Raw genomic sequence first — 25,686 nt, 5'->3', positions numbered from 1 at the left:
CCCTTTTTCTATTCTACGGTCTCCCTTCTATTTATTTTTTTAATAATTTGTTCTAATTAGTTATACATGATAGTAGAATGCTTTTGCCAGTAGTGTTTTAAAGTTTTTAAAATTTTGGTAAGACCAATAATCCAGTTAAATAAAATAAAGTTCTTGTACACAAAAGAATGCTAATCAACTATCAACAATGATAAACATTTATGGATTACAAAGATGATCATAACATAGTATTCAGACACACAGCAGGTTACACAATGTATGAATAAAGGATATAAATATATACATTTCAAATAAAGGATATAAATATACATGAAATAAAGGATATGAATATACATTAAAATTTCTGAAAGTATAATCAACAAGGTAGTAAGTATGCTTACATTTAGACAGTGTACTCGATGCTTACTTTTATTCTCCTATATTTAAATTTATTTTCAATAGAAAGTTTGGTTAAAAAAATGTGTATTTTTTGGGGGGGGGTTCTAGGGAATGAAGCCAGGTGCTCTTAACCATCAAGTCACATCCTCAGCCCTTTTTTATGTTTTATTATATTATTTTATTTTATTTTTTAATATATACATAATGGTGTTTTTATTCATCTAAAAAGAAGAATGAAAGTATGCCATTTTCAGGAAAAAGGATGAACTAGAGGTCATATATTAAGCAAAATAAGCCAAACCCAGAAGATCAAGGATTATACATTTTCTCTCATATGTATAAGCTGCAGATTATATATATTTGCCTTATGCAAAAAAAAAAAATATTTAGACCACTTTTCACAGCCAAACATGTGGAGCAGCATCACTTCTACTGACCATAGTCTGACTTTAAATTGAACCCTCTAGAATAAGATCTGGTACCAGTTCTGGAGCAAAAGCTAGAGCCAGTGACAGAACTAGATGTCCCAGAGCTAAGTTCACCTCCATATCAATTCTTGCTCACCTTCTGCTAAAAGACCATAGTGAGTGTCAGCCCCAGTAAAATAGCTAATATTTTAAAATTGCTCCAGAACTACTGTCTGAAATAGAGACAATCCAAGCACTTTCCCAGACACTATACTGGTGGCTCTACATCAACTGTAGCACAAGTACCAGAGATAGAGCCAGCCCAGTTCTGCTGTCAGCATTAGCTGCTAAGCTATAAAAGGGCCATCTCCAGTGCCAGAAACTTACTAACCTGCCTTTGATGGCAAATATTTTATTTTGATCCTCTTTTATTTTATATTCTTTTTATTTATTATATTTAACATTACATTTTTACAAAAAATGAAATTTAACTTTGTAATCATTTAAAATTGTATATTTACAAAGCTGTAGGTGTCAGCACCAACTCTGGAAAAATGTCAAGGGCAAGATCAAGCTGCAGAAACAGCCACAGATCTAGAGGAGTTTATGTTATTAGAAGCAGTAGTTATAGAACTAGGCAGTCCACAACCATTTATAGCTGCAAATGAGAAGTTACAGCCACCTATGCAGCATCAGCAAAAGAAAGCCCATGATAGCATAGTACCATTTATCCCCAAGGAGCTGCAGTTAGCTCTGTTCCTGGCCATCCCTAGAACGAACTCTTTATATATAGTTCAAACCAAGTCTAGTACCAGGCATGTCAGCTTCTGTGGAACTTGAGGCTGCTCTACAACAACTTCACAGAAGTGTTCATACCAGCAAAGGGCCCATCTAGCTGTGGAAGTGGAACTGTCTCTAGCAAGTCATTTAACATCAGCTCCTGAGATCCACCCAGTGCCTTCTCCATTGCCAGAGCAGCCATTTTACTCCCTAAGATAGTGTTTTTTTATTTTTAATTATTTCTGGTTTTTCTGTTGTATATCTTAAGTATTCGTGTCAAAAAAAGTTAAGAATTTAGTAATTTTTAGTTGTACAATTCAGGGGCATTAAGTCTATTCACAATGCTGTGTAGCCATCTCTACTGTTTGGAGAATATCTAACCACCACAAACTGATAACCTGTTACCATTAGACAGCTACACACAACACCCCACATATAACCCTAAAAAACATTAACCTGCACCCTGCCTCCAGATCTCCCTGCCTTGCCTGTGGACCCCTCTCAAACATATCTCACAGTCCCTTTGTCCTTTCCCCCAGGACTGAAGTCCCCTGAACATGCAAACAAAAGCTATGACCTTATCCTGAAGAAGTGACACTCACCAATAGGAAGAGAGTTGGGTTTGGGATGAGCTTAACCTCTTAGCACAAAGCAGAGTTTTTTAACAAGAGCATTTACTGAGTAATGCCCATCATGGACCAGCAACAGGGCTAGTTTCTCCAGCATCTGGATGACTGTTGGCAAAGCATGTAAGACTGAAGCATACCAGGTAACCCTGGCAACTTCTGTCCACCTGCCATGCCAGGACAAACCAGGCTCCAGTTTTACCTGAACCTCCTGCTGCTGAACATACACCCATTGGAAAAGAGACTCTTCTGTTCCCTTGCTCTGTCACCTCATCAGCTCCCTAGGGATTATTCTAGCATCTTCTGAGAATGTCCTCAGGTGTGGGTACCCATAAGTACCTCTATTATTTGGGAAATCCTGAGGCAGGAGTCATGTGTCACTTCCCTTTATCACTTTTTGTAATAAATATCCCCTGGTCTGGTGAAAATTTCTGGGTTTGAGGAGAAGACACAGCTAGAAACATCAGGTTTCTAGAGTTCTCTAGCATCACATCTCTATATAAAGTCTGCTGTCTAGGCTCCACACATTCCCATTCCCTGAATGGCAATGGTCATAAAGTGCAGACTGATTCAGGACTCTGGGATGAGATCTGGATTTCTGCATATGTAGCAACCTCTCTAGTGATGACAATGCCAGTGGTCCAAGGGAATCTCTTTAATAGCAATGAGGTAGAACATGAAGTATACTGTGTGTTTTTGCACACCCTCATGGGGGTGAATTTTCCTTGCATTTTGGGTTAATCTCCCTCCTGTCACAAATCCAACCTTCTTCGTGTTCTGAGGAGTTACTTTTTAAACAAAATATTTCTTGTATTAGTTATGAGAAGTAGTTTAAACTAAAGATGAAATGATTCCTGAGGTCACACTACATAGCCCACATTCTGAGGAAGCTGTGTTTGACTAGAACCCGAGAAACTTTCACATTTCCACGAAGCCTTTAATCATCCCATTTACTACTGTATTCATCCTCTGTACATGTTCTTGGCCATCCTCTTACAATACAAGTGGTGTATGGTATTTATCTAAATACGTTTCCTGGTTTTCAGGGTGCCCAGAGTTGTTGCTAAGGTACTTTCAGCCCCTGTGTAACACAGAAACCTGGGGCTTCTTAGAACAGGAGAGGGAGTCTAGAAGTGAAGCCAAAGAATCTTATGTTTTATTTCAAGACAGGATTCTCAGAAAGCCAAGAACATGCTGGCTTTGAACTTGTGATCCTTTTGCCTCAGCCTCCTGAGCTACTGGTATTAGAGGTCTGCACTACCACACCCCTCATGTATATGTATATTTAAAGGTAATATGGGCTGGGGATGTGGCTCAAGTGGTAGTGTGCTCGCCTGGCATGCGTGCGGCCCAGGTTCGATCCTCAGCACCACATACAAACAAAGATATTGTGTCCGCCAAAAACTAAAAAATAAATATTAAAAATTCTCTCTCTCTCTCTCTCTCTCTCTCTCTCTCTCTCTCTCTCTCCCCCCCACTCTCTCTCTTAAAAAAAATTCAAAAACATACCCTGAAAAATCTGCTTCCTATCCTGAGCTTTCATTCTAAAAAAAAAAATTAAAAAAATAAAGGTAATATGTATTTTCAAAGATAGTAGTGATATAAAAAAATGTGCTTATAGTTAATGACTTTAACAACTATATATAAGGTTCTAAAACCAGCAAAGACTGCTTGATTAAATATTGATTAAATATTCTTGGAGAAAAAATTAGTTACAGAAAATATGGAAAATTATGGCACTGGAAAGAGACAAGCAGAACTTGGAGATGCAGAAGAGCAAGGTTTATTCAACATCCCTGTGGGCTCCCTGGTGGAGTCTCTTCCAAAGGCTGAACACAGTCCTTTGTTCTCAGTATCTTTTCTACAGTAAGGACTTCCAGGTTTCACAGCTTTCTCATGCAAATAGCCTTGATTTCTTCCCCTTTCTCCAGGCAACTCAGATTCCTGCCACAGCTGCTGAGCAAGCATGATTACAGAAGCAGAAAATAGCAGGTTGCAGCTATTAACAGAGATAAAAAGAAATATCTTAGAAAGGATTTGCAGATTTATTCCACTTCCTTGATGCTCAGGATGCATCTGCAGCCTTCAGAGAGCATCAGTTTTACCACTTGTTGGTATCTTCTCATAAGTAATAGATGAGAGGCTTTCTGTTTTTTTAACAACTGTTTTATATATATATCTTCTTATAATGCTAATTAGGAGAGGCAGGAGGCAAGTAATAAGTAGACATCCAGTAAATGTAGCCATAATCACCTCAATTATGGTCTTAATTCCTCTTATCCAAGAGAATCATCCTTCAAAGTGTTTGTCTGTGTCCCATTCTTTCCAAGTCTGTACAGGAACATGGGCAATTTTTACCATATGATCTGTGATCTCTTTTATAACTTCCCCTGTGTCATGTATTTGTAAACAACAGTTACGTTGAATTTTTTATAGACCCCTCCTTCAGAGGCAAGTATGTAATCTAAGACACAACAGTTCTGGTAAATGGCATTCTGTATCTTAGTTGTTTTTGAGCAAGTATATTGAAGGCCTCTGCATACTTGCTTGTTATAATCTCCAAAACTGCCTGTAGCCTGATAATATGTGTACATTATCCCCACCACCTATCTTCTGTACAAGTGGCAGGTTCATAGTACTGATTGACATGTTCTGGGGGTCATTTATCATCTTTTACATCACCAATCTGTAGGGCCCTTTGATTTTTCTGGGTTCCTGTGTATTCAAATGGAATACATAGTTCTATTGTGAATACAACCTTCCTGAATTCCTCCTGGGCAGGAGAAATTAGTGGAATAGAGCAAAGTCCATGTAACTTCCTGGTCTGACTGAGTTACTCAGATATATGGGTCACATGAAGACATGGAATCTGGCAGGACTGTGAGGGACCAGATTAATAACAGCAATCATAAGCATACATACTGAGAAAAGGAAGACAGTATATAACAGTAAGGAAATATTTGTAGAGAATAAAATAGTTTGTTTCTTTCACTAGGCAGTTAACTCCTTAGGCTTTAACTGTGCATTGATGACCAGCATCTGATGTGGCCAGAGCAGGGCTTTGAGATTGTTCTCTCCTTTGTAGTATCAGGCACAGGTTCTCTCTGGATTAAGGACTGTTCCCCATTTTTCCTGATCCTTGGTTGAACCATAAGGTTTGGCTCTGGAGTGGTGGATCTAGGTGTCTATTCCTCTGAGAACAGTCCTGGTGGTTAAGATTACAGTGTAGGGTACCTTTTACATTGGTTTTCAGGGTTCTTTCTTTAATCTTTTATATATATTTGGTACCAAGGTTTATGGGGGTAAACAGCAATGTCCAAGAATATGGGTATTCTCTCTGTGATCCACTTATGTATTTGTAAGATGGTGAGCTACAATTTTTGTAGCTGTTTATGGAAAACTAAATCTCCTAATTCTCTGGTGTCTCAACTTAAGCTGATCAGCCAAGGTTGTCACCCATCCAAGATTTTAAATGGCAAAAATCCTATGTTTGCCCAGGGCAAGCATCTTACTTTTAAGAGCCCAATGGGCAGCATGTGGTTTCCACTGAATTTTTAAAGCCTTTGTCACCTATTGTATTGTCTCAGCCACAAACACTGGTTCATTGTTTGACTATATGATTAGAGGCATCCCATATCTGGGAATAACATCCCTCAGGAGAACCTTAGCTACCACTTTTGTCTTCTTAGTTTAGGTTGGAAAGGCTTCCATCCATTCCACGTGCAGACAAAAATAAATATTTATATCCTAGGCTCAGTATGACTTCAATGAAGTCCACTTACATATTCTCAAATGGGGACAGTACACAGTGCTGTGTTTCCCACCAGTTTATTCGACTCCTGGTGAGCATTGTTTTGTAAGCAGGTCATGCAATGCTGGAAGAGAGAGAGGAGCAGAATGCGGGGAGACAAGTAATGAGGTGGCACCAGCCTAATAAGGTTTCTATGGTAGTTTTCCTCTTCTGGGTCAGATCATGCTATTGGTGGACCAATCTGTAAGCTAGTTGTTCTGGAATATAAACTTAATGATCTCATATGAGCCATTAATGTGTCTTGGCCTTGGTTTCTCCTTCCTTTTTAAAATTTATTTCTCTTTCTCAGGAGAGTGCCTGGGAATAGCTGGCAATTCTGGAGTTAGCAAGACTTTGGATTTTTCTTATGGCTGCTTCTGGGCATCCTGTTTGGCAGTGACATCAGCACTGTGGTTCCCTTTTGTCACCGGATTGTCTCTCTTTTAGTGACCCTTGTAGTAGACAACTCACCTCCTTTGGCTTCCATACTATTTCTGGAAGTTTCAAAATTTTAACTTGGTTTTTGGTTTCTTTGTTTTGCAATAAGGAGTCATTTTTCCTTGTATAAGGCTCTATGGACATGTAAAGTAGCAAAGACATATCGTGAGTCAGTATACATGTTGGCTTGTTGTTCTTGGCTGAGTTCTAGTGTCCTGATTAATGTCTATAATTCTGGTCTTTGTGCTGATCATCCATGGGAATGTGTCTCTGTTTCTACCACTTTAGATTTGGACACCACAGCATACCCAGTCATCCTATTTTTATCTTTCATAAAATTACTTTTAACAGTATATAAGACAAAGTCAGGGTTCTGGAGTGGTCTATCAGTCAAGTCTGGCCTGCTGGAAAATATTTTTATCAAGTACTTCTTAAGAGTTATGATCAGGGGGCCCTGCTTCATATGGTAGGAAGGTGGCTGGGTTTAGGATTTGGAGAACTTTGTTTTATCTGTGGATTCTCACATAGCAACACTTGATATTGAGTCATTCATGCATTCCTGAGCCAGTAGGTAACCATTGTTATCCATGAGGGTTACAACTGAGTGTGGGACTTCAACATTGAGGTTTTGTCCCAGTGTCAGCTTGTTAGCTTCCCTTATCAGGAAAGTAGTAGCTGCCAGTGCTCTGAGGCAGGGTGGCCATCCAGCTGCGAGGGAATCAATTTGTTTAGATAAATATGCCATTAGCCTTTGCCAGGGCCTAAATTTTTTGGTTAGGACTCCTAAGGTCATTTTGTTCTTTTTATGAACAAAGAGGTTGGACAAGAAGTCTCAGGGTTGGGGCCTCAGAGACTTTGGCCTTGATTGTCTGAAAGTCCACCTGGTTTGGTCCCCACTCATGGGTGGATTTTTTTTCTCTTTTTAAGGCCTCATATAGGGGTCTAGCCAAGTCTGAGAATCCAGGGGTCCATATTCTGCAGAAACCTTTGTTCTTAGGAACTCATAAACTTTTTGATGAATGGTAGAGGTAGGGATGGTACAAACTGCAATTTTTATTTTAGTCCCCAGCTTTTGCCATTCCCACATGATGTTAAAACCTAAGTATTTAATTTGTATCTGAGAGATTTGTTAAAATGGAAGTATTTGTCTCTGACAGATTTGTGACTTTTTTTGATATTCAATATTTTGCTTCTGTTTGTAGGGAAAAGGAGGGCCTATGTTCCTTGTAGGCATTGAGCCTGGGTTGAGCTGGCCAGCAGAAGGTCATCAACATATCGTAACAAGAGACAATTTAGGACAGGAATCCTGGAAACCCAGCCAAAGTCAGTGGCTAAGGCTCTACTGAAGAGTATAGGGGAGTTCTGATTGGATCCTCTTATCTTTTCTGTGTTATGAGAAAATGTCTAATATATTTCCCTCTTTGATGCTTGGATCCTTTTAGGGTTAAAGAGCATCATCCTGATTTAATGGTTTATATTTCCTAACATCATGACATGAGTGGTGTTTTCCTTTTAATTAGAGCCTCTATGAAACTAGAAATAGAACTTATCACCAGGGCTAGCAGGCAAACCAAGAGAAGGCAGACCCCTAGCATAAAAATCACAATACTTATGACAATACTTATGAAACTCTTGAGTTTCCCCAAAAGTTGGAAACTATCTTTTAAGTAATGTTCTGGGGTTTCACCCTTTTTTAGGTCTGGACTGGGATTTGGGTTACCTTTTTATTCAACCTTTAGGTTCCCCATATAGTTTCCTAGTAGGAGAAATAGGTTTGATAAAGTAGGGTTGTGGTGATACCTTGGCTTGATTGAGTCAGGAAGACATGGGCTACAAGATGAGAGGCTCAAGTCTACAAACAGGAGCCAGACCTGTTTGTAGACTTTGTTACCAATAGTAACAAAGTATCTTGTTAAAAGGAGGTAAGAGACTGCTAATAGATAAGCTTTTTAACCTAATACCAACCATCTGGAGCAGTTGCTATTAATTCTACAGTGAAAACTAAGGCTAAGACTGTGGCAACTGAGAGAGACAAAGGGTGGCAGTGCCAAAGCATCAAAGTAAACAGACAAATATAGAAAGTAAGGAGTAGTCAATTTATCCCAGTCAGCAGCTGATACTTCAAGTTTTTACTGTGTGTAGATTAGTCAGCTGAGATTCCTCAGGGGTTACTCTTGGGACTAGTGAGAAGCCTTTTAGCTCCTTTAGTGTTATATACCACTTGTGCCATCTACTAGGATGGGTTGAAATTTTGTTGACCATGTGTAGCTTCCCTTGGAAGTATTAGGAACATTTTTCTTTTTATTTACCAACTTATAAAAATATTTATATTACTCAAATATGCATTACCTTATGGAATTTAAGAAGTCAGTAGTTCTTAAATTTATACTTAGCAATTGATATTTTAGTATTTTAACTTTGTAAATTAACTAAATGAGGGTTGGGGTTGTGGCTCAGCATTAGAGCACTCGCCTAGCACATGCGAGGCCCTGGGTTCAAATTTCAGCCCCACGTAAACATAAATAAATAAAATAAAAGTATTGTGTCCAACTATAACTAAAAATTTTAAAAAATATAACTAAATGACTTTTTAACAAATACATTGATAAAATTAATCTGATTTATGTTTAATCTAATTTACTCAATTTTAATTAACTTAAGGTTACCCATAAAAACCAAGGTATTGAACAAGTGTAGTTAACAGTTCAAGTCATCTGTTCTGCCAAAGAAAAGTCCTAAAAGCATTGGGTATTACTTTAAACATTTTATAGAAACTAACATTCTGTTGATTGTTTGATCACCTAGAAAAATGTGTGGGTTAGTAATTTTAAATACATTTTTATTTTTATCTGTTTAACTAATTTAGATTGAAATTTTTAAAAATGTTTAAGTTATATGGACTAAGAAGTATTTGGATCAATTATTAATTTAGGCATATTCATTTATAAGCCCATTTTGATACCATGTACATGATATATATAGATACAACATAAAAAAAAAAAAACATAGCATTTTCTTGAACAATTGACCTCTGAACAAAGACGGCAGGAAAAACAGAGGACTAAACCTTCCAATTGGACAAAACAAGACTAATTGGAACAAAAGGTATTAATTCAGGCACACAGGAACAAATGTGAATTTATCATAGAAACCATAAATTTAAATAAGTCAGAGGTTTTGAATAAAAAATGACATGGCCATTAATTACTCTCAAGCTGTTATTGTTGTCCTTTAAATCATTCCTTGTTCACCCACCCCCAGCCCCCAATCTGAATATCCTTTTGGTATTGCTCTAATTCCTTCCTTAGTTTGAATAGTGAAATATGCAGGGCATTTGGAGGAGTGGAAGCCACATAGCTAATTTAGATTTTCTTTACCCCTCATTGTTGGCATCATTCCTGGAGGCACAAGTCAGGGAGTTTTGACCTTGAAGAGGCTTAAGTTTGAGTTAGAACACTAAAAGCTTTTGGATAACTTCTTGTGTCCAAATAAAATAACAGGATTTTATAATCTCTTGGGCTCTTTTTTTCCTTTTATCCTAGGACTTTTACAAAATATTTTAACAAGGGGCTGTGATTGTAGCTCAATGGTGGAGTGTTTGCCTTGCATGTGTGAGGCACTGGGTTTGATCCTCAGTACCACACAGAAATAAATAAATAAAGGTATTGTGTCCATCTACAACTAAAAATAAGAACAAAGCCCAGAGGGTCATGTGGGGGAATTTTGGTGTCTTTTCTCCTTCTGGCATCCTCTTTCTCTAGACTAAAGGTTTTGAAGCTGAGCTGCCCATTACGTGAAAGTTCCCACCCTGAGATGGTGTCACAAAATGAGGGGGAAATACATTCATCTGCCTGACTGCTCCCTTCACAGAGACTTAAGTGGTTCTTTGCATCTGTGGCAGGTCAGTATAAGTCCCTGACCCTAACTAATCTTGCAGGGTGGGACTTTTGATCCCCTAGGGTTTGGCATTGCCTTAAACCTTGTGAGGCCACCCCAGAACCACAGATTAGGACTCACTGAGGCTCCATAGTATAAAGACTGTGGAGCATAGACTCTTAGTTATGCCAATATCTCTCTCTCTCTCTCTCCCCCCCCCCCACACACACACCAGAATTAACAAACAGACCTCCTGAGTAAGCAAACCCTGTACTGAGTGACTCCAGTCATGGGCAGATGTCCCCAGAGGACTTACCAGTTTGATGTCCTGTCCTGAAACCTACTTCCATTCTCCTTTGGGAAGTAGTGAGAGCCAGGGCCAGCAGGCTCAATTGAGTTTCAGGATGTGGCAAGTCACCAGCCAGCAGCCATGGAATTTTCAAGTTCCTCGACAATGGTAACAAAAAGGACCATCTTGGATGATGATTCCCCGGCCAGTGCACAAAAATACATTACTGAAAATACTGCAAATTATGGCACTGGAAAGAGACAAGCAGCACTTGGAGATGTAGAAGAGCAAGGTTTATTCAGCACCAGTGTGGGCCCAGTGCAGTCTTTTCCAAAGTCTGAGCACAGCCCTTTGTTCTCAGTATCTTTTCTACACCACAGACTTCAGGGTTTCAAGACTTTATCATGCAAATAGCCTTGGTTTCTCCCCCTTTCTCCAGCAGCTCTGGTTCCTGCTCTAGCTGTTGAGCAAGCATGATTACAGAAGCAGAAACTAACAGGTTGCAGCTATTCACAGAGATTAAAAAGAAACATCTTTGGAAGGAGTTGCTGCTTCAGTTTGACTAGGTTTCTAATTTAATGTGTAAGATAGACTGAAAGCAGCACTTGAGCTATCAGTACCACTAATACTGTGAAATAGAGATGAAAACAAGTGATGGGAGTTATTTTTTACAGGGAATAGTGTGAGAAGTTATGTATATTTGAGATGAGAAACTAGAAAAAAAATTAGTAGTCAGGGTTAGAGATATAGGCTTATATGTAAAAAGTGTTAGTACAGAGGGAGAATTTAAATGGCTACATACTGTGGGTTTAAAGAAAGTCAAACCTTAAAGGAAGGTCACCATATTTTTTCTATTTGTCTTTGGGTTTTTTTTTTTTTTAAACAACAGTCTTACTGAAATATAACTTGCATACCATAAAATTCACTTACTGTATGTGTATAATTCCATGGTCTGGGTAAATTTATTGAGTTATGCAACCCTTGTCATAATTCAGTTTTAGAATTTTTCCATCTCCCCCCAAAAGATTTTTGGGGTCTGTTACCAGTTAACTCTTGCTTCCATATATAGGCTTTAAAAACACTCTTCTGTTTTCTGTTTCCACAAATGTGCTTTTTCTATACATTTCATATAAATGGAATCATACAATATGTGGCCCATAGTGTCTGGCTATTTTCACTAAGCATAAGGTTTTTTAGGTCAAAACGATTATAGATCAGTATCTTGTTCCTTTTAATTGATTAATAGTATTCATTTGCACGGATACATCACACTTTTTTCATCCATCAATGGGGGGATTTTTTTTTTCCAGCTTTTTTGTTATTGTTAGTAATGGTCCTCTGAATATTTACATTCATGTCTTTGTGTGTATATGATATAATTTTTTATGAGTACATTCCTAGGAGTACAATTACTGAGTTGTATGGTGTTTTAGTCAGCTTTTGCACTGCTGTGACTAAATGACACAACCAGAATAACTGTAGAGCCCTTATTTGAGGGCTCACAGTTTTCAGAGGTTTTAGTCCCTAGAAGCTGGGCTCAGTTCCTTGGGCCTCAAGGTAAGGCAGAACATCATGGCAGAAGAGTGTGGCATAGGGAAGTGGCTCACAAGGTGATCAGAAAGCAGAGAGAGAAAGAGACTCCATCCTCCAGATAGGAAATATATACCCCATGGCCATGCCCACAATGAATCACTTTCTATAGACACACTCCACCTATCTATAGTTATCATTCAGTTCATTCCATCAGGGATTAATCTACTGGTTAGTTTAAGGCTATAACACAATCGTTTCTCATCCAAACTTTCTTAAATTGTCTCACACATGAGCTTTTGGAGGATACCACATCTAAACTCTAACATAGGGAAATGTTGTGTTTAACTTATTAAGAAACTGCTAAAATGTTTTTCAAACTGGCTGTACCATATTACATTCCCATCAGCAATGTACAAGAGGTCCACTTTCTCCACTGCCTTGTCAACACTTGGTACCATTTTTAAAAAATTGTTCTAATTAGTTATACATGATAGCAGAATGCATTTTTATTCATTGTACACAAATGGAGCACAACTTTTCATTTCTCTGGTTGTTATAATGTAGAGTCCCACCACATGTGCAGTCATACATGTACCTAAGGTAATGATGTTCATCTCCTTCCACCATCATCCCTGCCCCCATGCTCCCTCCTCCGCTTTGCTCAAATTTCCTCCATTCTCCCCACACACCCCCTCATTATGGATGGATGCTGGTATCATTTTTTATAGTCATTCCAACAGATATGGGGCTTTTACATGCATTTCCTTGATGATTAATGATGCTGAATATCTTTTTATGTTTAGTCATATGTATGCCTTCTTTGGTTAAATATGTATTCAAATCATTTACCCATTTACAAATGGTTTTATTAATGTGTTATGAGATTCTTTCAAATATTCTGGATACAAGCCCTTTATTACAGCTGTGGTTTGCAAATATTATTTCCTTGTCTGAATGTTGCATTTTTAATTTTTTAATAATGACTTTTGAGAAGCAAAAGTTGATGAAGTTCAATTTATCAAATTTTTTATATGGATCATGGTTTGTTATTGTTTATGGTACTTGGGGTTAAACTCGGGAGTGCTTTACCACTGAGCTCAATTCCAAGTCTTTTTAATTTATTTATTGTTTTTTAAATTTTGAGATAGGGTCTTGCTAACTTGCCCAGACTGTCCTCAAACTTGTCATCCTCCTGCCTCAGGCTCCCAAGTTGCTCAGATTACAGTATATGCCATCACTTCTAGCTCCAATTAAACATGTTTTAAATCTTGTTTCTGAAAATATTTTCCCAACTTAAGCCCATGGAACTTGTCTCCTATACTGACTAGAATATTATAATTTTAGCACATACATTTGAGTCTTTTAGGCTTATGATCTATTTTGAGTTAATTTTTTGTATATGGCATGAAGACTATTTTAATATTGTTGTAGATATTCTGGATCTTTTGTACTTTTATATAAATTGTATTATCTACTTATAGATTTGTGCAAAGAAGCCAGTTGGGATTCTGATAGGAGCTCTATTTATCAATCATTTTGAGGAGAATTGCCGTTTGGATAGTTTGAGTCTTCTAATCCAAGAGCATGAATGAATTTTCTCTCCATTGATTTAGATATTTCTCTAATCTGTGTTTTGTAGTTTTCAGCATAAAAGTCATAGTAGAACTTCTAAACTGAATAAGCTGGGAGTAGTGAGTATGGGAGAAGCTCTGGGACACACATACTCACTTTTTTTTAAATCCAAGGTCAGTGATGTTTCAAGCAAAAATGCTTCTCAAATGGATGTATGTTTTGGTTAATTTCCAGAGTGATGAAATGGTTTCTTTGGTTGATTTTTGTCCAGATTTATAGTTCTGTTTAGGGAGATGATTTTCTCATCTCCTTGACTAATTGTATCCAGAAATTTTACAATCTGTGTATTTTTATGAGCATTTGTGTTCCAATTACTTCCAACTCCAAAAGACCTATGACATAATATTTATTAAGCTATGCCAATTAAATAGTGTGTGCAAGCTGGATGCAAGCAGTATACAATATTTACATAGAAATCTATTTTATTTATATGACCCTACTGAAAGCTGAACTGTTTATATGTGTGTGTGTGTGTGTGTGTGTGTGTGTGTGTGTGTGTAATGTCATTCAGATATATGTTCTCTAATTTCAAAAATTTCTTTGGAATTTTTGTTAGAGTTATATGGGTCTCCTTTTACCCTTTTATGATACAAAGACATTTGTTTATTTTTGTCTTTTTCTTGGTACTGGAAATAGAACCTAGGGATACTCTACCACTGAGCTGTACCCCCAGACCTTTTTACTTTTATTTTGATACAGGCTGTTTCTGAGTTGCCCAGGCTGACCTCAAATTTGCAATCCTCAAGCCTTAGCCTCCTGAATCACTGTGATTACAGGTGTGCTTCACCACATGCAGCAATAATTGTTAATAGTAACAATTCTAACAATATGAAATTATATCAGTACAACACATTTATCATTCTGAAGTATGGTTATGTATAGTACCACATTTGGTTTTCACAAAAACCTACAAATTAGAGCCAACTTTCGTATTATATTAATGTTAATACTGGACTTATTTTAAAATAGAGCCAATTTATTTTATTAATATAAAGACTAGCTTATAGTAATACAAGAAGTATAGGTGAGATGCAGCACTAGAACCCTTTTTGAAGTCCAAAGCCCTCCTCAGTGCAACACATATCCATGCATTTTAGTATTAATTTACTTTTGTTAATTTTTACAACTAGTGTTTAATGTATTTTAAGCATTAGTAACAATAAGTATTTGCTTCCTTCAGGTTTTCCTTTTGAAGCATTTTCATAATCTAAAAATCTTGGACAAAGATTGAGCAATAAATTATCTAGATAAATGGACCATAAATATAATCTTTATCCAATTCAAATGGTGATTGTATCTAGTATAATAAACACTTCCTATGTATTAAGTCTTTCAAAAAACAGGGAGTTATTTTCTTTAAAAAGGAAAGGAAAAAACGGAACTAGAGAATAAACAAACCATTGGGTTAGCAGAACAGAAATTATCTTAATATGTTTAGAAGGTTAGGGAAAGATCAAAAGAAACTACTGTAGAGATGCAAAAAGATGAATATGGCAATATAATTGAACATCTTTTGCAAAATATATTGTATATTTTTTATTCATTATAAATTCATTCAAAATATCTTTGAACACAGTGAAACAGTTTGAAATTATTCTACAGTTACTGTAACATTTACAATGTAAAATCTCTGCCCATACACTTTTACCATGATTAGGTACAGATATTATAGTGAATGTTCTTAAGAACTTAAAATTTACTACTTTTATTTTAGAAATTCTGTGTGTTTTGTAAAACTAATATGATTGAGACATAAATTAGGTGAATTAGGAAAAATTAAAATCCCCAGTGAGAAAAACTGCCTGCAAAATTAACCCAGGGTTCTGCTTTTGAGTAGATAATTTGATATGGAAATACAATTTTATTTGATTCTAAAGGAGGCATATATATACCATGATTATAAATTTGAAAGGTAAAATCTAATTGAGAGATTGGATTACTAGATAGAAATTTGCTATATAGGGGAAAGTCAGAATGCTAGTTGTGTGTTTCCAGCATTGTCTAGGAAAGAAAGTGCTTGGGTTAGCAAACTGGAATTCCCCAATCCTCATCCCAATGGTAGGGATAGGTAAGTAAATCAAATTGAATCTTGAGGCAGAAATCACTAAGAATAGCTACTGAATTCCCATTTAATAATTTCAGGTTCAACAAGGAAATCTCTGATTATAAAAATTTTTTGTATGTGTTGCCTCTAATAGACACAGAACTTTCTGGTTCTCAAACCTAGCATCCCTGTCTTTACCATATATCTCATTATAAGCTAAAGAATGGACATTCTGATTTATACTTCTATATCTTGTGACTTAATGTACTATAAATTAGCTTCATGGATCCTGATACTATTGGCAAACTGATAGAATAACACATAGTGTCTCCATGGAAAGAACCAAATATAAGTCTAAATGGAAGATTATGTAGGTAACATCATCCATCATTTGCCTTGAATAAAATAACTAGATAATGACAGAGAATATGGGAATGTTTCCTATTTATTGTTTCTTTTTTAAAAATAATGTTTTAGTTGTAGATGGACACAATATCTTTATTTTATTTATTTTTCTGTGGTGCTGAGGATTGTACCCAGTGACTTACTAGGCAAATACTCTAAGATTGAGCCATAAGCACAACCCCTGTTTATTGTTTCTTGATGAAATTTTCTCTATGGTAATGGTTTAGACTTTAGTTTATGACATAATTACCTGAGAATCCCCTCCCTGTTTTTTTTTTTTTTTTTTTTGGATGCTAGGGAATCCAGCCCATGCCCTTGGGCTTGCTAGGCAACTGCTCTAGCCCTAAACCTAAACCCCTAGTCTGGAAATTCTTTTAAATTACAAATTACTAGATCCTACTCCACTAGATCCTACTCCTAGAGATTCTGATACACTTGATGTGGAATGGAGCACCAGAAACGACATTTTTAAAAAAGAGGATATGAGTCTGACCCTGATAAATCTTAAGCAGCACTGTTCTACAGAGAACTTTGCTAATTTAAAATAACTTTATGATTCTCAAAGGTTTCGGTTCACTGCTTGGCAAAATTTCATTGGTTTCTTTCAGGTTTCTGTTAATTGACAGTATTGACAACACCATAATCAGTTTCAGGTGTATGATTGGTCAGGACTGAGTATTCAGATCTTAAGGGGGCAGTGAGAAAGTAGACAGGCCTAGGGGTGAGGGAAGACAAAATGGTTGCCGGCTTCGCCGTGCTATGTGCTTCCTGGGTGAAAAACAGAAAATAAACTCTTCTGAGGAGGTCCTCTCTGTTCATGAGCAAAAGTGAATAGGTAAGTGGTGATGACAAGAGTAGCCCGGGAGACATTATCCCCTTGAGCCCCTACCCTGCCCTCTGCTCTGAGAATAGACTTCCTAATGCTATTACCACCTCACTGCCACTGAGAATGAAATGGTCTAAATAAAAGCAGTGTACTTCCTATGGAAATGCAACTTTATTTTCTTTTTAATTTATTTTTCTGAGATGAGGTTTCACTGTGTTTTACAGGCAGGCCTGGAACTCCTGAGTTTAAATAATCCTCCTGTCTTAGCTTCTGGAAGAGGGAGCTGGGACTACAGTGGAAGTATAACTTTAAGTGCCCTTTTTCCAAGATTCAGATTGCTGTCTCTAAAATGTAAGTGGTATAAACAGACATATTTGAACTTCCTTAGGAAATGAGCAACTATTTTATTGAGGATATGCATTTGGAAGATGGCTAAGGAGATGGGGGAGTGGGAAATAAAAGCAGGGAATTGGCTAAGAGTCATATAGATTAGGTTAGAAACAGTGTGCCACAGAGCTAGGTTTTGAATCCATGAGACTCTATTTACTTGATTTTGTTAACTAGTGTGCCTAAGAATCACCTGAGGGCCAAGTTGAAAATGTAAATTCATGACCTTTCTCCCAGAAATTATGACTTAGTAGACTTTTATGGAATCCAAAATTTATATTTTTAAAAAGTATCCTAGATGACTCTGGTGCAGGTGGTCAGTGGACATTATTTAAGAAACATCTTTTTTTTCCAGAACACTGGTTCACAATCTTTAGGATCTTAGGATTCCTTCACACTATTACAAATTACTAAGGATTGTAAATAGCATTTGCTAATGTGCTAAATAATATCTGATATATAATACCTACTGATATTTATGGTATTAAAAACTAAAACTGATGTTTACCATCATCATCATCATTATTATCATTATTTGGTACTGGGGATTGAACCTAAGAGAGTTTTGCCTCTGAGCTAAGTCCCCAATCCTTTTTTTCTTTTTTCTTTTTTTTTTTTTTTTTTAGCTTTGAGGCAGGGTCTTGCTAAATTGCTGAAGGTTTCCTTAAATTGCTGCAACTGGTCTAGAATTTATAATCCTCCTGATTCAGCCTCCAGTAGAGCTGGGATTACAGGCATGCACCATGCCCAGCTCAACTGAGAAATGTTTAAAATATGTATTAATGAATTTGAAAATATCAAGAATAAACCCATTGCATTTTTTTAAGAAATATTTTTTAGTTTTCGGTGGATACTTTATTTTATTTTTATGTGGTGCTGAGGATCGAACCCAGCGCCCCATGCATGCCAGGTGAGCGCATTACCGCTTGAGCCACATCCCTAGCCCCCCATTGAATGTTAAGTAGATAAAATTGTATTTAAAAAACTACAGCTTACAAATTGAAACTAGTGAGAATATTATTTTATATTCTTAAATTTCCTTAATACCTGACTTCTGCACATAGGCTTATAATGTGATGTTTTAAATGAAGTGTGTGAAGAAAATCAGACCTCATGAATATAATATAGAAAATAAAAGAACCCTGCAGACATCAAAAAAGACTCTTGGAGACCTCAATGGGTCCTGTGACTATACTTTGAGTTCTAACCTTAGAGTAATAGCTGTAATTGTTATCAGGAAGTTCTAAGTTAGTCTGTGTTTGCCATCAGAATTTTGGACACAATAATATGTTTATGGTAGGGAAAATTAGTAGTAGTCATAGTAGTAGTACCAGGTATTAAATACAGGGGTACTTAACCATTGAGCCATATCCCCCCCTTTTTTAAGAGACAGGGTCTCCCTAAATTGCTAAGGCTGGCTTTGAACTAAGGATCCTCCTTCTCAGGCTCCAGAGCTGCTGACTACAGGTGTGCACCACCACACCCAGCTTGCAAAATTATTTTGTAAAAAGTATGAAATATGGTATATTAAGAACTATGTAATGTTTTGAACAACCAACAATAAAATAATTTTAAAAAAAGTATATCACTATTGGTCCAGGCGTGGTGGCATGCCTATAATCTCAGCAACATGGAAGGATGAGGCAGGAGGATGACAAGTTTGAGGGCTATCTGGGCAATTTAGCAAAGGACTGAAAATAAAAAGGGATGAGGTTGTAGCTCAGCAGTAGATTGCCTCCTTGGCTCAATTCCCACTACTGCAACAAATAAGTATAGCTATGGTATCATTCTTGTTAATTTACTTTGTTCATTTGAAAGCATTATAGAAATACAAAATAGGTGTGTAGAAGTTGGGGAAAATTTTTGTTTAAAGAGGCTGGATTTTAGAGCAATCATTTGATTGACTGTGGAGGGGGTTTCAATAGGCAATGAGCAAAGAATAGATTAGGTGAACAATTATAGGTAGAAAAAGTGAGAGCAGGAAGCAGTCTGTAATTATTTATAGTAAATATTTACAATTGAATAAATACCTAACATAGAAAGTTCTCACCCACCTTATAAGGGGGTGATTTGTTTGCCTGAATTAAAAAAAAAAAAAAAAAAAAAAAACTTTTTTCTTGGTCAATACTCTTCCTCAAATTTGGCTACAGTTTTTGTTGTTTCTAGTTTTAGTGTTAATTCTATATCTAAAATTTACTGCCAAGTTATTACAAAGCTTTAGAAAACATTATTGCATTTCTTATTTATCTCTGGTCAAAGTGGTAGCACCTGAAAAGGAATCTGGAAGGAAACACCTTTGGAAAGGTGAGAGGAAAACCAAGAGTGTGTGTTATCCTGGAATCCTATTGAGGTGAGTGGCTCAAGGAGGGAGTGATTCATTCTGTCAGATGATACTGATTATCAAGTTAAGATAATGAGTTGATCCTTATATTTAGTGGATGTGGAAGCCATTAGATAAAATAAATTCCAGTGGAATGGTTGAGATGAAAGCCCCATTGGTATTAGCTAAAGAGAGACAAGGAAAGAAATCAAAAACTCTGTACAAACAGATCTTTCCTGAAGCTTTGCTAAAAAGGGAAGCAGATAAATACATCAATAGAAGAAATTGGGTTGGGAGATGGTTTCTGTGTTTTTTAATTAATAACATATTAGTCTGTCAATTTTTGAGAGCTTCCATAATGAGCAAAATGAACATGGATTTTTCCCTTATATAACCGATAATCTAATAGGGGAAAATGGTATTAAATGGATACACAAAAATTAAATAATTTTAATATGATGAGTAGTAAATAAAGCACAGGGCCCTCTCAGAGTATAATTATCAATCCTGACTTTTTCAAAGACATCAAAAAAGGCTTTTCACTGGGGTTGTGGCTCACTGTAGAGCACTTGCCCCGCTCATATGATGCCAATCCTCAGCACCATATAAAAAATAAATAAACAAAAATAAAGTTAAAGAAAAGGCTTTTATAAATGAATGACTTTCAGATTGTGCTTAGGGAAGGAAATAGTACATGGCCAAAGCCCTAGGTGGAAATAATATGATATATGAGAGATATCAAAAGAAGGTCATTGAGTTTGAAGTACAGGTGAGTGTGGAAAAAGGAAAGGTGGAAAAGGTAAACAGTGACCAAATTATTTAGGTTGCACCCTGTAGATTCAATTAAGGTCTTTGGTTTTTGTGCCATGAACACAGAAATCATTGACTTTATATGTTGGGCACACCAAAAATGAACCAGGCGAAACAGAAAGGTAAAAATTAAAACAGCAAACAGAATGGAAAAGTGAATTGCATGACAAATATTTATAGTGCTATAGGTATGACTTTAGGCCAAGTAGAGTTGTATCTTTGTAATCAATTATTTTGTGATGTTCTAATTTTATTCAGTTTTTAGTAGTTGAGAAAATTCTTTTATTTTGTTCTAATCAGTTATACATGACAGTAGAAAGCTCTTTGATTCATTATACACAAATGGGACAGAATTTTTCACATCTCTGGTTGTACATGAAGCAGAATCACACCATTCGTGAAATCATACATGTACCTAGCTAGGGTAATGATGTCTGTCTCATTCTACTATCTTTTCTATCTTTTTGCCCCCTCCCCCTACCTTTGCCCCATAAAATTTCCTCCATTCATCCCATGCCCCCCACATTATGGATTAGCATCCACTTATCAGAGAAAACATTTGGCCCCTGTTTTGGGGGGATTGGCTTATTTTGTTTAGTATGATATTCTCCAACTCCACCCATTTACCTGCAAATGCCATAATTTTATTCTCTTTTAATGCTGAGTAATATTCCATTGTGTATATATGCGCCATAGTTTCTTTATCCATTCATCTATTGAAGAGCATCTATGTTGGTTCCACAGTTTAGCAATTGTTAATTGTGCTGCTGCTATAAACACTGAAGTGACTATGTCATTGTAGTATGCTATTTTTAAGGAGTGGGCAAGCTGGGTCAAATGATGATTTCATTCCAAGTTTTCTAAGGAATCTTCATACTGTTTCCAGATTGGTTTTACCAAATTTCAGTCCCACCAGCAATGAATGAGTGTGCTTTTCCCCCCACATCCTCGTCAACACTTATTGTTGTTTGTATTCTTGATAACTGCCGTTCTGACTAGAGTGAGATGAAATCTTAGTTTTGATTTGCATTTCTCTAATTACTAGAGATGTTGAACATTTTTTCATATATTTGATGATCATTTGTATATCTTCTGAGAAGTGTCTGTTCAGCTTCTGGGCCCATTTATTGATTGGGTTATTTCTTTTTTGGTGTTAAATTTTTTGAGTTCTTTATATATCTTGGAGATTAGTGCTCTATCTTATGTGTGTGGCAAACTTATTCTTCTAAAATTTAAACCCATAAAGTGATGGGCTTTGCTTGTCTTGTTTAGGGCCAGTGTCTGGCTCAGAGTAGTATCTCAATGAATAGGATCTCAACAAGTAGGATCTCTATGTTTGTCCAGTACATGAATAAATAAGTTTTGTATTATGTACTTTTGCCATGATAAGGAATTTTACATGGAAACATTGGAATTGGTAGCACCAAATAGATTATAAGGTTTTTGCTAGGACTTAAGAAATTGCTTATCAGAACACTTAAGGAATTGCATAAATAATCTGTATGCTCACATTTAGGGCTGTTCAGGGATTAGAGATTAAAATCACCTTTTCCCATAGAGGAAAAGAAGTTAACTAGAGTTGCTGAGTCTAGGCTATATTAAAAAAAATCAGATTCCTGATTTAGGCAACTGAATGTGGAGGTTAGTTTAGTGTTAGTTGTTGGGAGAAAAAGGTTCAGATTAGTCTAGGTGAATGTTCCTGATTATTGCATGACACCTGCTGCTGGCAATGATATAGTAAACAAACAAAAATAATTGATAAACTAGGTCTATATAACATGATGTTGTCAAGTTGGCAAATTCTCTGACTCAGTATATCTGTCAAAACCATGGACACAGCATAGTATTCTGGCAAAAACCAGAATTTTAACCTTTTACATGTTTAGGGATCTGCAATCTAATGAGGCAAAAAAATAGAAATAATAATCTACATATATAAATGACAGAAACATATACAACTGTGTGAAGGAACAAAGATGAGCAGTAAATAATCTATAGTATAAGCAGAAGATATTTTTAGTAGAGCTTATAGATTATTCAGGGTGATTTGGATAGTTTCCAGTTTCTTTTTGCTCATTATAATAACTCTGTTCTTTAAGCATCCCTTTTCTTCTGGGTATGAAGAGAGAAGGGAAAATTTGAATCACTTCATTTTGGGGGTGGGAGTACTGAGGATTGAACTCACGGATACTGGACCACTGAGCCATATCCCCAGCCCTATTTTGTATTTTATTTAGAGACAGTGTCTCATTGAGTTGCTTAGCGCCTTGTTTTTGCTGAGGCTGCCTTTGAACTCACAATCCTCCTGCCTCAGCCTCCTGAGCCACTGGGTTACAGGTGTACACCACCGTGCCTGGTGAATCAGTTCATTTTAACAGCTCTGGTAAGCAGGTTAATTAATGATGGAGTAGAAAATAATAAATAGTTTTGAGTTTTCTGTATATTTCCATTTTCCAAAACTATCCTCATTTTGTAAATGTTAGTTGAATCTAGATTCAAGGCAGTGCAGAAAAACACTAGATTAGGATGGACTCTCATTTTTATTCCTTTCATACAACAGATATTTATGATACATAGATCTGAAAATTCAGGTTTATTTGACAAATTAGCAGAATTCTTGCTTTAAATTGTACCAATTTATAGAAACTGATCATATCAAACAATTTAAATTTTATGAACATTAAACTCTTGTTGTATGGGGGCTCTGACCCAGGAAATAGATTTGGCATCCCAGCAGGGGAAGAAGATGCATTAGGATGGTAGACATGCTTTATTCAGAGGTAATAATAGCCTCTACCCTCCAGCTTCAGTTTTAGCCCCTGATCAGTTCCATTTAGCCACCTATTAGCCCCATGTCTTTTTCATAGGCTCTTTTTATATACAGGCTAAACAAAGAAGGAACAAAACAGGTTACATTATTGGGTGCATGCTCACAAGTTAATGTTTATGACCTTGAGTATATGCTGAATCAAGAGTGTTTATGACCTTGACTAACCATAACAGCTGACTTTTAGCCCTGGTTACACACTAAAAACATAACATAAACTGACAGAATCCTCAGCAAGGAAGCTTAACTATAGCCATTTGGGGCCTGCCCCAACAATGCATCCCTTTAGGATTCCTCACTGTACACTCTGTGCATCTGTGATCCCTTAGCAAGTAGGGCAGAGCCCTGCATCCACAGGCCACAACAACAATACAAACTATAATGACATACAACTAAAAGACAAGCCCCATCACTTATGATTACTAAAAACCATTGCCAATTTCAGCCTATATTGAGATGGCAATAAAAGTCTTTTCTAGCCATGTACAATTGTCCATGGACAGACTGGATTCATTTGTCCAGTAAAACTCACAGGTATTTCAGTGTGTACCTAGCAAGCACCTCTTGTGTAGGTATGTGTCCAGTTCACAATGATGCTGATGAGGACACACCTTTAGATGAAAGGACAAAGCAGTTACAGATATTAGTATAGGTAAATCACATCCATCCAGGAAATGCATACTAGCTTTGTGTCCCTGGAAAGCTCAGTAGCTGCCTGAGGCAGCTTCCCTTGGCAGTTATAGCACACTTGTACAGGTTGGTCTAAAACTTCAGCAGGTTTGGTGTGCACCAGCACCAGGGAACTTATAATTGGCCAAAGGGATATAAAAAATGTGCCCTTTAAAATCTGTGTCCCATCTGTGAGACCTGACCAGGTCACAAGTACCCAGGGGACCATTTACTAGTTGCAAGGAGATCACATTTTCTTCATGGGGCTAACAGGGATACCCAACGAAGGTGAAGAGTCTTTATTGTCCAGGGCCATGTCCAATCCACTGTTCACCTTCTATACAATCAAGTAGGAATAAGCACATTCCCTTGTTACCAAAACCCAGATTTAAGTACAACATTCTTTGTTGTCAGTTGGACCCATATTGGTGCTGCTGTGCAATGCAGCTAACCTTCCATAGGAGCTATTCCTCCTTGCTGGGGATGCTCATTCATGGAAGGTGGGTTCACTGCAATCCTAAGTTTTTGCTTAGGCAGCTCATCATATCTACAATGTGTGTAACCTATGGGTGATATAGGACTGCAGCCTCCATTGACTCTGTAACTCAGTTGCACATTGATTCTCATCCTGAACTGCAAAATGATTTCCTTGGCTGCTTTCTGTTGTGATGGGACATCCATACAAGGACATCAGCACTGTCAGGGCACAAATCATAGCACACTGATTTGCTTGACCACTGGACCAGACAGACAACAAGCCTGTAGCCATATCCACTACCTTCAAGACAAACATAGCTCTTTCTGACTTTAATAAAGGGCTAATATAGTCAACCTGCCATTGTATCAGAGGGAAGCATCCCCACATTATCTGGCCATCTGTGATTCCAAGGTATTTGGGGTGTGGACATTTCTGAGCACAAACCACACATGCCTTGATAGATGCCTCTATCAAGGCGTCCCGTGTTAAAGGAAGACCCCACTGTTTGACTACATTCCACTTAGTTTTCATATCTGCATACTGTAGGTGGCAGAGCAACCAAGCTGCCAAGAGGGTAGGAGGTACCTGCTCTAACCACTGCACCCTAGCTAAAGGATCTGCTTCATCATTCCCTGAACTGGTCAGGTTGCAGTAATATACTCTATATTCATCTATTTCTGGTGGCCTATCTCCCAAAGCTCTTGCCACAGAACTTGCCCATGATACACAGCACAACTGTCAGTACATATTACTATGGGTTTATGCTTCACTTGCTATTACAATTCAGCTCAGCTCCGTGGCTATTTTGTCTTGTACTGGTATCAAATCAAACAGTGTATGTTTCTGACTGCACTGCCACTGCCATCCACACAAGCAGTTGTCCATAGCTGGAGTCATCAGTGTACCAAACACTGAACAGTATAGGTCCCTTACCTGTGAGATATAGGCTTATTTCTGGTTCCCTTATATAGATAACAGTATTAGCACTCCCTGAAGTCTCTTTCTCCTGCTGGCTTATAGCACACTTGGGCTCTCTTGGCTCCTGCCAGCTTCTAGTACTCTGGGCTCTCCTGCCAGCCTCCAGATCAACCAGGCTTTCTTGGCTGGCTGGCACACTTAAGTCATAAGATTGTGTAGGATCTATAACATGTAGCACATCGAGTGTTCTACT

At 37.2% G+C, this 25,686-nt stretch overlaps 1 protein-coding gene across 3 annotated transcripts in view; it reads left to right on the top strand.

Annotated features, from left to right (window-relative positions):
* Nucleotides 1-25,686, top strand: part of FAM133A (family with sequence similarity 133 member A) — a 73,120-nt gene that overhangs the window by 10,739 nt on the left and 36,695 nt on the right. Inside the window, exons 1-2 of one of the 3 annotated variants that reach the window (XM_081278320.1) lie at nt 17,320-17,375; nt 19,671-19,761. The exons of 1 other annotated variant lie outside the window; for it this stretch is intronic. The gene's annotated coding sequence lies outside the window, so the exon portion shown is untranslated. Of the gene's footprint in view, nt 1-17,248; nt 17,376-19,670; nt 19,762-25,686 lie in introns of those variants that run through there. One more of the 3 variants, XM_081278322.1, reaches the window with a different exon arrangement.

Source organism: Spermophilus citellus (assembly GCF_964194105.1).
Source record: "Spermophilus citellus genome assembly, chromosome: X".
NCBI lineage: Eukaryota > Metazoa > Chordata > Mammalia > Rodentia > Sciuridae > Spermophilus > Spermophilus citellus.
This window is presented reverse-complemented; position numbering and strand designations above follow the sequence as displayed.